Source organism: Papilio xuthus, unplaced genomic scaffold, assembly GCF_000836235.2.
Source record: "Papilio xuthus unplaced genomic scaffold, Pxut_1.1 DF827777.1, whole genome shotgun sequence".
NCBI lineage: Eukaryota > Metazoa > Arthropoda > Insecta > Lepidoptera > Papilionidae > Papilio > Papilio xuthus.
The window spans coordinates 5,732,098-5,745,815 of NW_013530872.1; the positions used below are offsets into that span (position 1 = coordinate 5,732,098).

At 31.5% G+C, this 13,718-nt stretch overlaps 1 protein-coding gene across 1 annotated transcript in view; it reads right to left on the minus strand.

The window, feature by feature from the left end:
- Positions 1 to 8,035, minus strand: part of LOC106115856 (beta-glucuronidase) — a 29,368-nt gene extending 21,333 nt beyond the window's left edge. The window contains exon 1 of the mRNA XM_013309447.1: positions 7,931 to 8,035. The gene's annotated coding sequence lies outside the window, so the exon portion shown is untranslated. The remainder of the gene's footprint in view (positions 1 to 7,930) is intronic.
- Between the last annotated feature and the right edge of the window lie 5,683 nt (positions 8,036 to 13,718).

Genomic DNA, 13,718 nt, shown 5'->3' on the forward strand with positions numbered 1-13,718 from the left:
TTCTTTAAATATCTCAGCACACGTTTTGCACATTTCCAGTGTAACTTACTCGGATTTTCCGTAAACTGAGCAAGTTTCGAGATCGTATGACAAATATCTGGCCTAGTTCCAATACCTATATACATAAGAGAACCAATTAGTTCTCTGTACGGCCATGACTGATGATTCGTTGTCTCAACACTTTTTGAAAATTTCATGCCGACTTCAAGTGGCGTTGATACAGGATTGCAATATTCCATGTCGAATTTCTGCAAAACTTCTTTTATATATTTTCTTTGAGAAAGCTTTACACCATCCTGACATTTTTCAATTTCTAAGCCTAAACAATACTTTGCTTCTCCGAAATCTTTTAAGTCGAAATCTTTTGCTAACTCCCTTTTAAACTGTAGAATCCATTGCTTATCTTTACAGCTTATAAGAATATCATCCACATATATAGTCACTAGAAGTAATTGACCATCTTCATTTTTCTTATAATATAAACAAGGTTCATTAAGTGTAGGTTTCATTCCCATTTTTTCTAATTTTTCATTTAAACGTATGTACCACTGTCGTCCGGATTGTTTTAATCCATACAACGACCTTTTCAGTATACATATATTACCACCGCCTTGTAGATCCTTCAACATCCTTTTTGCCCGCATCACAATATTTTCATCTTCTATACTATCATTTTCTATAATATATTTTAAAGTTTTCTCTAAATATTCTGGAATCCTCATATAAATTTCCTCATCAAGCATTCCATTTAAGTACGCTGTGTTAATATCCATTTGATGAATTTCCATATCAAATTCTGCAGCAAGAGCACACAATAACCTTACAGTTTGAAGTCTAGCTACCGGAGCGTACGTTTGGAAATAATTTACTCCATATCGTTGGTTATAACCTTTGGCTACAAGTCTTGCCTTTTTCTTTTCAGTACCATCAATGTTCTGTTTCTTTGTTAAAACATAGCGACATCCTACAACATCACAGTTGTCGGGCTTCAAAACAATATCAAAAGTATTATTTTTAATCAAACTCTGAACCTCTGACGAAATAGCTTCCATCCAGCCTTCGCGTTCATCACCCGATAAAGCTTCATCTATAGATATTTCTATAGCTCCAGCAAAATATTCATTTTCGTAAAGCCTCTCACTATCTTCTTGATTACATTGCGTTGTTGTATTTTCTGTCATCTCATTTTGATTAACTTCTTGATTGGTTTCTTTAACATTATATAACTTCTTAGGCCTTCCACGTTGACCTCTTTGTATTTTCGGTCTTCCAGGCATTCTCTTTAATATTATCTGACTTGTTATATCCTCATTTGCTCCACCAGTTGCATTTTCACTTGCATCGCCATTATCGTTATTATCATTTATGTTATTTTCATGTACTATTTCAATATCATCACATCTCGTATCTTTATTAAATACTACATCAATAATAGATTCATTATCTAATTTCTTATCCTTTTCGATAATCTCATTTCTATCTACATTACTGTCTTTACTTCCGCAAATTTCATTGATTTTGGTAATATGATTCTCTTGAAATTTCACATCTCGTGCAATAACAACTTTATGTTCACCTGGTATCCATATTCGATATCCTTTAGAAGTTCGTGGGTATCCTACCATTATGCCTTCTCGAGCACGCGCGACAAACTTATCTTTATTGGGCGTCTTGTCTAAAACAAAACATTTAGAACCAAAACATCGCATGTACTCAATGTTGGCTGGTTCTCCATACCACATGTTATACGGAGTATCTCCATTAAAAGTATTAGTCGGACAACGATTTCTAATATAACAGGCAGTTGCCACTGCATCAGCCCAAAAACATTTAGACAGTCCCGAAGACAATAACATACATCTAGCCATCTCAGTAAGAGTACGATTCATACGTTCACTCACAGAGTTCATTTGAGGTGTATGTGCTACCGTCAAACGACGTTGGATTCCTTCGGTTCTTAGAAAATCATCGAATTCTTTGTTGCAGTATTCGCCACCGTTGTCAGACTGAAGAGCTTTAATTTTCATACCAGATTGTTTTTCAATAAAAGTTTTATACGATTTAAACGCGTCCAATACTTTACTTTTCTTACTAAGCAAGTACACTTCGCACCAACGTGTACTGTCATCTATAAAAGTGACAAAGTATTTTGCTCCACCTAGAGATTCGGTTCTCATTGGTCCAACCACGTCCGAATGGACAATCATTAATTTGGTGTTACATGGGCCTCTCGTCTTCAAGAACGGTAGTGTAGTCATTTTCCCCTTCGTACATGTTTCACAGTCATATAATACATTCATATCCTCTGTCTTAACATCAAATCCGTAAGTATTCAGTAATTTCACAAGATCTCGTGCATTCAAATGACCCATACGCTCATGCCACAAACGTATATCCACATTCATAGCAACTAATGCGTCGTTCATTCTATTCTTTACTTCTCTCACTCTGTATAAGTTACCCACACGATCGGCTGTCATTTTGACAATTCCCTTGTTATCAGTGACATAAGCAACGTCACGTTTAAAAAGAACATTATGACCATTGTCAGTAATTTTGGCAACTGAAATTAAATTACTTCTTAAATTGGGAACGTACAAAGTATCGCGAAGCATAATTTTACGCTTGTCTTGATCATTTGAAGCTACGAAATAAATATCACCCTTACCTTTGACATCTGTCGACAGATTACTAGCTAAGTTCAATTTCGCATTATACGGCAAAACCCCTTTACCAAAAATTTCAGGATCTTTGCAGAGATGAGATGTGCACCCACTATCTAAAATAAAAGAATTACATGTTGAATTTTTTGTTAAATCACTACAATCAAACATTTCATAATTGTCTCTTTCTTCAGTTACACATCCTAACTCATGACTTATCTTCTTTACTTTGCAATCACTCGCTTTGTGACCATAGTTGTGGCATTTGAAACATTTGTACTTGAATTTACCACCGGAATTAGATACATTATTGCCGTTCTTGAAAGACTTATTTCCAGTCTTGGTCTTGTAATACTTATTTTTCTGCCCATTTTTATTCGCATACATAGCTCCTTGTATTTCATTATTATAATTCTGTCGCCTCGAGCTATCCTCTTCCAAAATTTTTATCTTTAATATTTCTACCGCAGGTAAATCGTCGCGAGATTCCATAGCGCATCTAAAATTGTTGTAACTCGCTGGTAAACTATATAATAACAATATTGACAACAAATCCTTATGTATTTCGATTCCGATGTCATTGAGTTTGTCTACAGCGTCCACGAATTTTGAAATATGCTCACGCACATCCTCGCCCTCTTGCATGCGATGTAAAGTTAACTGCTTTAACAAAATTGCTTTACGAGCAGGTCCCTTTGATGCATATATAGACTCGAGTTTCAACCACACATCCCGTGCAGTCACGCACCCTCTTACGTGCTTTAACTCACTGGGACTAATTGATAAAATCAGATCTGCCTTCGCCTTTTCGTCTGCTGCTAACCATTCATCTGTCAATTTTTCATTTCCTGGTGTGGAACAAGGTCTTACAATTCTTCCACTAACGTATTGCCAACCTTCCGTTTTCGTTAACAATGCCTGTACTTGTATTTTCCACGTTTCATAATTATCTTTGTCCAGTAACTCTATTCGCACCGACTGAGCCATAATTATAAAAACGTTTTATATTTACTAGGTTTTGTGCTGGGCTGGGCCCATAACCTGATGAATAATACAAGTTTACTTGGGAAAATATATTTATGAAAGACAATGAAAAATATTTTACGTATGACAGATGTACACCTTTTTTCATAAACTAAAACCAGACTAAAACCAGCCAGTGCACATGTCAGCAGATTACAAACTCCAACAAGAAGAGATTCAAAGATATGTATGTAGTCAACCAATTCGCACTGGGCCAGCGCGGTTAATTATGGCCTGATCACTCCTATCATAAGGTTTAGGCTCCTAGCCCCTCAGTGCGGACGTATAGTCAGCTGATGATCAGTAGACCTAGAGCAATCTCTAGTACTCTTATCATTTTCTGTATTAAAGTTTTCTTTACTTTAACTTTTTATTTTAGTGTTTTTTAGTATATCCACATGAGTTGTCTTGTTCCATGTTATTTTCAATTCTGAAGATTTACTGTATGAGGCAATCTGCAGTTTGTTATCCTTTAAAGGAAGCAAATGTAGGCGGTGTTCATTTGCGTATTCGTTTTTGATAACATGTAATGTATCTTGTATCCTCTATAAGACGAAATTCATGCGTCGTTAAGTAAAATTTTCTGCCTCATTACCAGAAAAAATGTTACTACGATCGTAATTTGTTAAGGCGTGTTTACTTACGTATTATCATTTTCTTCGTTACGAAAAATACTTATTTTTTGTCAATTGTAATATACGAATTATCACGCCTCAAATGTTAAATTCAAATTATTTCCGACAGGAAGTTTATTATGTCCTACAATTTATTAGCGATTTAAAAAGTTACAATGGTCAAATAGTGAATAACATTTTACACATATTTTACACAACATAACAAACTATATCGCAGAATACACGATTAATCACCTACGATTTTGGCTGTTTTTGACTGTTTTATAGCAATTATATTTCACAAAACATTCCTTGAACTTGAAAACTAAAACACTGATAGAGCACTGTCACTTCTCTAGCCTTTGTTAAGCATCGAAGTACAGTCCTGTTTTATAAAAAGACATGTATTATGAACTTGCAAAGTGAGCTAAAAATTTCGTTTTTCTCTTCTAAAAGTGAAAGATATAATTTCATATTATAGAAGAATGTGATAAAGAAGTATATTAATTAAGAATAATAACTAATCATACTCAAGTCTTTGTTTCTTATACAATGGACCTTATTTATTATAAGGAATGCGTAAACTTTGATTAATTACCATAGTTGTTCCGCAAATAAAAAGCAAGAAATTATAATAACAGTGATAAAAAATATTACACAATAGTTTTAAAGAAATATGATTAACGTAGTCTGGAAGAACATATAGGCTACTTATTAATTTTTTTTTAATCAGCGGACGGAGTCGTGGGCGAAAGCTAGTATCTAATAATCATTTGGAGGCGATATCTATAATTGACGGACGCAATATGTTGTTGTGAAAAATACAACCGTGGCTTTCCATTGTCGAAATCCCTTCTAATAACATATTGTTATCCCTTTTATTCGTTTTGACAAAATAGAGACAACAATAATTACTGTTATCGACCGTCAGAATAATTGCACTGTTTAAGAATGTTTTTCTTAAATTGTGAATGTGATGAAAAAAGTAAAATATAATCGATCCGTGACCGATTAGTTGTCGGCAATATCAAACAAAACACATTACAGCAAACACATACGTGCAGTTTCGAAGGTTACTAGACATTGTGATCGTACACATTTAATTATTATTTGTCGGATCGTGCTATAGTCTGACATAATTACAGATTTTATGTGCAAGCTATTCTGTAATATTCGTGGATTTGTCATATTAGTGTATACATAATTATTAGCTTCACATAAATGCACTATTCGCACTTGTTGTTTACGTATGAAGTTGTTTTTTGATATATGTCCTTTGTTTAACACTTTAAAAAGAAAAAATCAATACGTAAATGTTTATAAATTAATTACAATTTACTATGTATAATATCATTATGTTTTTAATAAACAAAATGCGTTTAACATTAGATCTTTACTTTCGACAGATTAAATAGTACATTTATTAAAATTGAATCATAAAAAAATGGCGTATTATAAAAAAATTACAGTCGGATTCAACTATAATTTTTAATTACAATTTGTTACCCATAAATTGGCAATGAAAACCAAGAGCTACATCGATAAGTACAATATATTAAATTACGGATACAATTCAGATTACCTCGTTAAAAATGTTAAACAAACAAAATTAAAAGTATATAAAAAATGTGAAAACCCAACAACTTATATACCTGGTGTTTGCTTTGATATATCAGTTTTTTTCCATATAAAAACTGTAGTTAACATTTACTTAAGTGTAAAAAAATCAATATCAACACGTAGAAGAAGTGCCATGAAGAAGGGTTCCGTATTAAGTAATAGTCCAAACCCTGGAATTTCTGGACTGACAACTGTATTAACACAGTAACTATCGCCCTGGACACTCCTTTCGCTTGGTATAATAAAAGCTTAATTTGTAACCTATGGGTTGCTCCAAACTATAAGTTCTACATCTATGAAATTTGAGCAAGATCCATGCAGCTGTTCTATACATCCATATACGTCCAAACATTTGCATATGTTATTAACATAAGTATGCAGCAGTCCAAACCCACAGAAGACTTCACTACTTTACATCCAGATTGAAATATATAATACTACTCTTCTAGAAGTGAAGTCGGTAAACTTCGTCATAAGTAACTTCAAAAATAATTGAATTTTATCGAAGTCCTGCTTATTTATTTATTTATTCTATTATAACATTACATTTTTATATCATTAACATTACCAAATTTTCTAAACGTTTTTGTATTTTGTCCTGTGAACCCAAAAAATAAAAACAATGGTTTGGTCAGTAATATTTATAAAGTTACTTATTTCCTTTTATGGCATTGAATTTTAATTACGTAACACATAATAACAGGGTTAATTACGTTTGAAGCGTATTTTTCATATTTTTTTCAATAAATAATGTTTTTTTGATTTAAAAGTAACAAAGTAAGCTTTGTTGTATAAACGACAAGCTGTCGCCCGTGGCTCTATACGCACGGAATGAAAAAAAACCTAATTACTAGCCTATGTGTTCTTCCAGGCTATGTTCTACATCTATGCCAAATTTCAAAGAGATACACCCAGCCGTTCTGGAGATAAATTCGAACAAACATATATACATCCATCTATCCAACTAAACATTTGCATTTATAATAATGGTAAGAAGTAAGATAGGAATTTATAATTTATAGCGGACCCAACAGACGTTGTCTGACAATTTGACACTGCGATGGTAGCGCCGTCTGTTGGCTCCGATGTAAAACATTCCAAAATCAACAACTACTAATACATTAAAAATTAATTAAAAAAAACATTGTCCAGCGGACAAAATTGTGAATCTAAACCATTCCCAGATCCCCTTGAACACACACAAAAAAATTCATCAAAATCGGTCCAGTCGTTTGAGAGAAGTTCAGTGACATACACACTCACAGAAGAATTATATATATAAAGATTGGATGAAGCCGCCATAAGTTGCAATGCCAAAGTAAAAATGACACGAATAGTCTAATCTAAATACATAATAATCAAATATCGTATTATTAAATTAAATATTCTTTTATGGCCCAGTGACATTAAAATTACGGAAGATATGTCGTACATAGATACAGCCATCAGACGTCTGTCTCAATTTAATGCAATCGCGTTGAAATCGGACGATATTACAGATGCAGTGTCAGGGACAATTTATTTTCGACACATACAATCACATTTCAAGACACAAGCAATTTATTCAGCCAATTTCGAAATCTCTTCGAAAACTGCGGGTATGCAAAAAAGTTTGAATAGTAAATAATAAAGAATATAACACAATAGAAAAAAAGTTACCTGTTTTTGTTGTGTTTTTTACAAAAAAAAATAATTGCTACTCTACCTTCTAAAGTCAAATATTTAAATTAAACTTAAACATACAAACAAAGCTCTTACTAATTATTATTAACTCTAAGAAATAGTGTCAAATGTGAATATAAAATTACTAAATTAAATTTTTAAATCAACGAAAATTGTTGCTCCTTTTGGCATATAAATATCCAAATAATTTTTGCAGTTTGCACAATTTTAGAAGTATTCCGATTGCATATTACTCAATGGATTTTTATTTCTAATACTAATAATTTATTAATATTAAAAAAATTATAACCTAAAAAAATTAAATTAATTTAGCTAGAAATTACTTACTTTTTATGTGCAATACTTTTCTGACGAATACTATTGACAGCCTTCGCTCCTTAATTAAAACAGTTTATAATTAACACTTATTTTACGGCATCGATTATATAGAAAATAATTTATCGAATATTTTTAAAAAATAAATTTAGCATCGCGGGCTACACGTCGTATTTAAAAATAAACATACATTCAACCTCGGCGACGCATGCCGACGCACTGGCTTGAAATAAGATTTGTTGTCAATGTTAGGAACGCGCCGGCATAATCCGACCGATTTGAAACTGCAAGCAATTATTTCTAGATAAGAACATTTAAGTTACAACACAATTAAGTAGGTTATTAAATATTTCACTTTCTAACTGATAGCATCGCTTTGTACTGGAAAACAAAGTAAATGATTATTAACTAATGAAGTGCTAGGAGGGGCGGTGATTAAACGCGGTCACATTTACACACGTCAATACTTGTGTTATTTATATGTAGTCTTATATACTTAAAATGTACTTAACTTTTAATAACTTTCAATCTGAATAACCGTGGGTTTCTGAATCCGAAATCTCCGTTTAAAAAAATATCGTATGTCTGTCTTTTATATAGAAATTTTGTTGTCAGAAACCCACTGTTAGTTAATTAAGAAATGATGGATATTATACCGTTGGGGACTCTAGAAATGTGCTTAGAGAATACAATTTTATTATAAATAGCTTTGAAGAATGTGTAAGGTAAATAAAAATAAACGAATTCAAGTAGTAATATAAAGTAGCAAATAATACAAAAATGAACAACATGTTATTATCACTTATTTACTGTATCTGACAACTTTAATTTATATATCTTCATGTACCTATTATGTAATAATATTAAAAATAAAAATTGATTTTATATAAACCAGCAATTTGTTTTTAGATTAATCTACTTAAAATACATTGATAATTTTAATGTATAGAAAATTATTTTGACAGCTGCTGTATATCAAGGAGTATGGAAATCAGCTCACTATATGTACTAAGGGGCTCGGAGCCTACCCTAAGTTGGGGCTGCCTAGGCCATGTTCAATCAAGCTGGCCCAATGCGGGTTGGTTACTTCACACATGTCTTTGAATTTCTTCTCAGATATGTGCAGGTTGCATCACGATGTTTTCCTTCACCGCAAGCAGTACGAAAACAAAACATATATAGGTGTAGTTTCTCGGTGAAGGACAATACAGGTTCATAAAAAGAATATATAATTGTAATGGTATAAAGGTACATATTTATGTACATATATTAGCGTCATGAATGTTGTTTGTTCTGCATAAATCTTATAATAACAACATAACCTACGCCTGTATCCAAGAGGGGTAGGCAGAGACCAAGGAGCTCCATTTGGCACGGCCCTAACACAATCAAACAAATAATCAAGTTTCTCCTCTGGGATAGCAAATCTTTATCGGCATAGATTATCCCATGAGATATAGTACGTTTATTTTACTCGTATGTTTAGGCTTATGTATACGTACCAAGCGACAGATAGATGTTTCATTCTATACTCTACTCTACTTAAGAAAATGTGGCATCAATAATCTGAAGAGAAAAATACATTATTCTTTTAGTTATTTTTTTGGAATATTTAAAGTCAAGCATCACGCCTGAGTCTTATTTTAAAAATACCCGTTTATTTTGTTACGAATTGTTTAGAAATACTTGGGACTTATAAATTGATGTCCTCGCTTTTGTTTACATACAAAATGACTTTCATGGTTTTTTATATTGAAATATGAATATTTATTTAATAATACCATGAATGTCATCTTTAGACATGTGACCTAGAAGTAGTGTATTATTTCGTTTTAACTATGTCCATATTAGAAGTTATCGGAACTATTTTATAACCTAAGTAATTATATTTCTTTCACGGTCATCATAATATGTGTTGTATGTCATAGGTCAAATGGGAGCAAACACGGCCGGTTTGATACTTAATAGATAAGAGATTTGTTTGGTATTCTTCCATTCACGCTGATGAACTTTATTTGGGTATGTTTAACTTAAAAATATAGACAGTTTTGTTGTTCTTTACATTATTTCTAATATGTCTATGGATAATTATATATAAAATATTTTTTTTACTGGCTACATTATTGGTTTTTCCGTCTCCATAAGGTTTACGGTCGTTGACCTTCCACGTGTTAAATCGTACTTATCGTTTTTGCTTATTGGAGTGTCAAGAGTCGAGTTGATTTTGAAAATCGAATTCAATTTTTTTAACAAAAAATACGAGTAATTCAAATTCGATGGATCATGTATTAAACAGTTTTATTATCTAAAAGGGTTATTAAGAATGTGCCCTTGATCTTTTAACAATGTCAATGTGCCTTTGATTAAGAGTTCTTTGTAGTATCGAGGCAAAAAGTTCATACTTTGCTACTTATTTTTGCATACGAGTATTAAGGTCATACAGATGACATCCAATTTAATATTATTATCGAAATAAATCATCATAAAAGAAACTATGATTAATAAACCATGATTAATAAATAAAACTTTATGGTATTTTCGATATAAAAGTGTTCTTTAAAAAATCTCTTAGGTACATTAACTTTTTGGTAAGAATATAAAAATATATTTTTCTATCTAATGTTTATGTTTATGAATCTACTTTTTATCTGTTTTGTGATATTGCAAAATAAAATAGGACAAGTTACATCTTTTTGTCGCAATCGGAATTTTAATGTAAAAAAATTAAAATATTTAAAACTATTGGAGGAATGCTGAGGGTTATTATATTTCACACTATTTCAACACACAATGGTATGCATACAAATTTTACAAAAAACTTTACACTAAAAACTACAAAAAAAGCTTGCAGGATTATGTAACATATCAAATAGATTTGATATGTGTAAATTATTACGTGCAATTTTTTTTAATGCTTCAGTGTGGAAAGCTATGATTATAAAATGCCACTTGATCTATTTATAGTCAGTTTCTCGAAACTTTTGTTAGTTCTGTTTAAGTTTACCCTCACGGGAATAGTGAGACTGTCTGCTTAATGTTATCATTCATAAATATGTTAAAACTACCGGTAAATACCTCAGTTTAGTATTAAACAATACATTCTTATTTACTCAGACTGTTTACAAAATACTTATATTTACTATGCAGTGATTTCCTTATTTCTTTTGTCTTTATTATTGTTGTTGTCTATATTTTCTTAATCTTCGGTAACAAGTTATCGTTACAAGAACTAGTAATAAGTCAACAGCAAATGTACTATCATGGAATCCGGCGGTATTCCACAGTCGTTTGAACATTTCGTAAGTATCGTAACAACGTGGAAACAATGACCAGCTTTTAAATGTAGCTACAAAAAAGGCTGTTAATGGTATTTTATGACGTATTTTACGTAACTTATTTCTATCTAATAGGTTATTTTGTAAGAAGGGGCGATGTAGCTCGGGCAATTTTTCTGTATGTGAAGCACTGCGAAATGCTCTGACTGTACGTCATGTTAAGAATAAAAAAGATAAGCGTTAATTCTTTTATTTTGATAAAACTGGGACTGTCGTCATTTATATCTAGATTCCGGACGTCGTTTTTCAATTATTATATTTCTCTATCTATGAAAAAAAAAACGAATTTGTTTTTAATAGTTTAGATGTCAAGAAAGTACCGAGATTCTTCCTATTACACATGGCACATTGACTATATAATTGGGGTTACCAGGTAACTACTAGTAACTAGCAGTAAGAATTGATGTTCGTGTGATCATACGGAAGAGTATTGCATCACATATGAGTAGCGTGCGTGCTCTTTCCAGCAATAATAAACATGCGGAAGGTAAGGATGAATGAGTGTTTTATTTTTGCATAAATTGTTGCAACATGATACTACAGTTCAGGTTTTTGGTAACAATTTTCTGTTTTCATATTTATCTTTGACATATATTCGCCTTTCGTTATATTTTTTTTCATAAAATATTAGTAGATTTTTGTAAAGTTAATAACATTTCATGTACCATTCTAATCAAGCTCTAGACTTGTCATAGGATATGGTTCACGACAATAGTCGAATGGCGAGATTCAAACTCTCGATCACGTGATCGGAATTCCCTTACCTATTAGGCTTCTATTACTACAATAGTCTACCTATTAAGTCACTGTTCATGTTTAATTTTATTTGTAAATTGTGGATAAAATTTTACTATGAATATTTTAGTCCTATTAAACTTCAAAATCATTAGAAGTAGAGCCCTTAAAATAATTTACTGACAATTGTGCTATTGTAATTGAGAAGAGACACAAGGTCAGTGGGCCAATGCGAGGTCGCGGTGAATCAACAACCCAATTGTACAGATCAATCGAAAGAATGAAAAATAATTCCTTGCCCTATACTATACGATATTTAAACATGCAAAGAAACATCGAAAATTCTCTGAGTTGAAAATGTTTGAAACAAATATCGGAATAAGCACAACCTTTGCAACCTTTGAAGTTAAAATAAAAAATAATTTATTAAAAAATACTACACCCTTGACTAAAGGATGTAACAATGAAATATATACATCATAAATGTTATAAAATTATAACAAGCAAAATTTAAAAGCTTTTAGAAATTTCGATAAAGCGTGGTAAAATGGCATATTGTTTTGTTATTTTAAACAAAAATTTGCACCGATAGGTGATCGAACCCATGTTGTTTGTGAATATTTTAAGGCAAACATAAGACCATTGACCTGCGTCTTTTATTTTATCATTTAAACAAAAACGATGCTTTATATCAACACGACTACGGATTTAAATAACACATCCAGAAATAGGTTAGTACAATTTATTTCTAGATCTATCTACGGTGGTAAAAACAAACTTTGAAAGTTTTTTTTTAATAAAATGTAAAATAATACTGTGAACATTGTGGCATTGTATAGGGCTATCTTAGCTCGTCCTAATAAACTTCGGATGTTTCCTGTTGAGCCGAAATGCTTGGCTTACTGTTTTACAAAAACACTCTTTGAATTAAACCAACTCATACTGGTACACAAATGTACTACATATACATATATTAAGTTTGGAATTCATATATTTGCAATAAGTACAAAACTATTCTAACTTACATATATGGAGAGTAAATACTCTGATAACATTTTTGCAACATACATTCTTTAGCTTTCCATTTTGGAGAGTCGTCATTCCATATGTCTAATAAAGATATATTGACATAGGAATTTAAATACGTTCTTTTGAAACATAAATACTTAGCATAGTAATTATTTTAAACTTAACATAAGCAGGTGGCTCGTTAACATGATTTTTTTCAATTACACAAATTACTTGTGATTTCTTTACTGCTTACAATATGACTGATTACGTCCAATGCTCCCCTTTTGTTAACAAACGAGGTTAGATATATACATTAGCATTGTCTTTAACGTTACCTAATCTTAATACGAATGTTTGGATGGATCTTTGTTAGAATATATCTCGAGAACGACTGAATAAATCTAGCGGAAATTAAGCATAGATATAGAACAGCTTGGAAGAACACATAGGCTATACTAATCAAGATTTTTTCTCATATTTACTTTTTAGACAGATAATAGTTGTGTGGTCACAACATGATCTTTAAAAATATTTAAAAAAAAGACTTTAAAAAAAAGATAAAATTGTTATTAAGTCTATGACGTCATATTAAAGTATGGTAAACTAACAGTTTAACAATAGTGTTTTAAAAATGAAACCGTTAACAATTTTCTAATATTAAAATTCTAGGTCAACGATCTTCACAAGACTGGTTCATGTTTATGTCAGCCAAAATATTT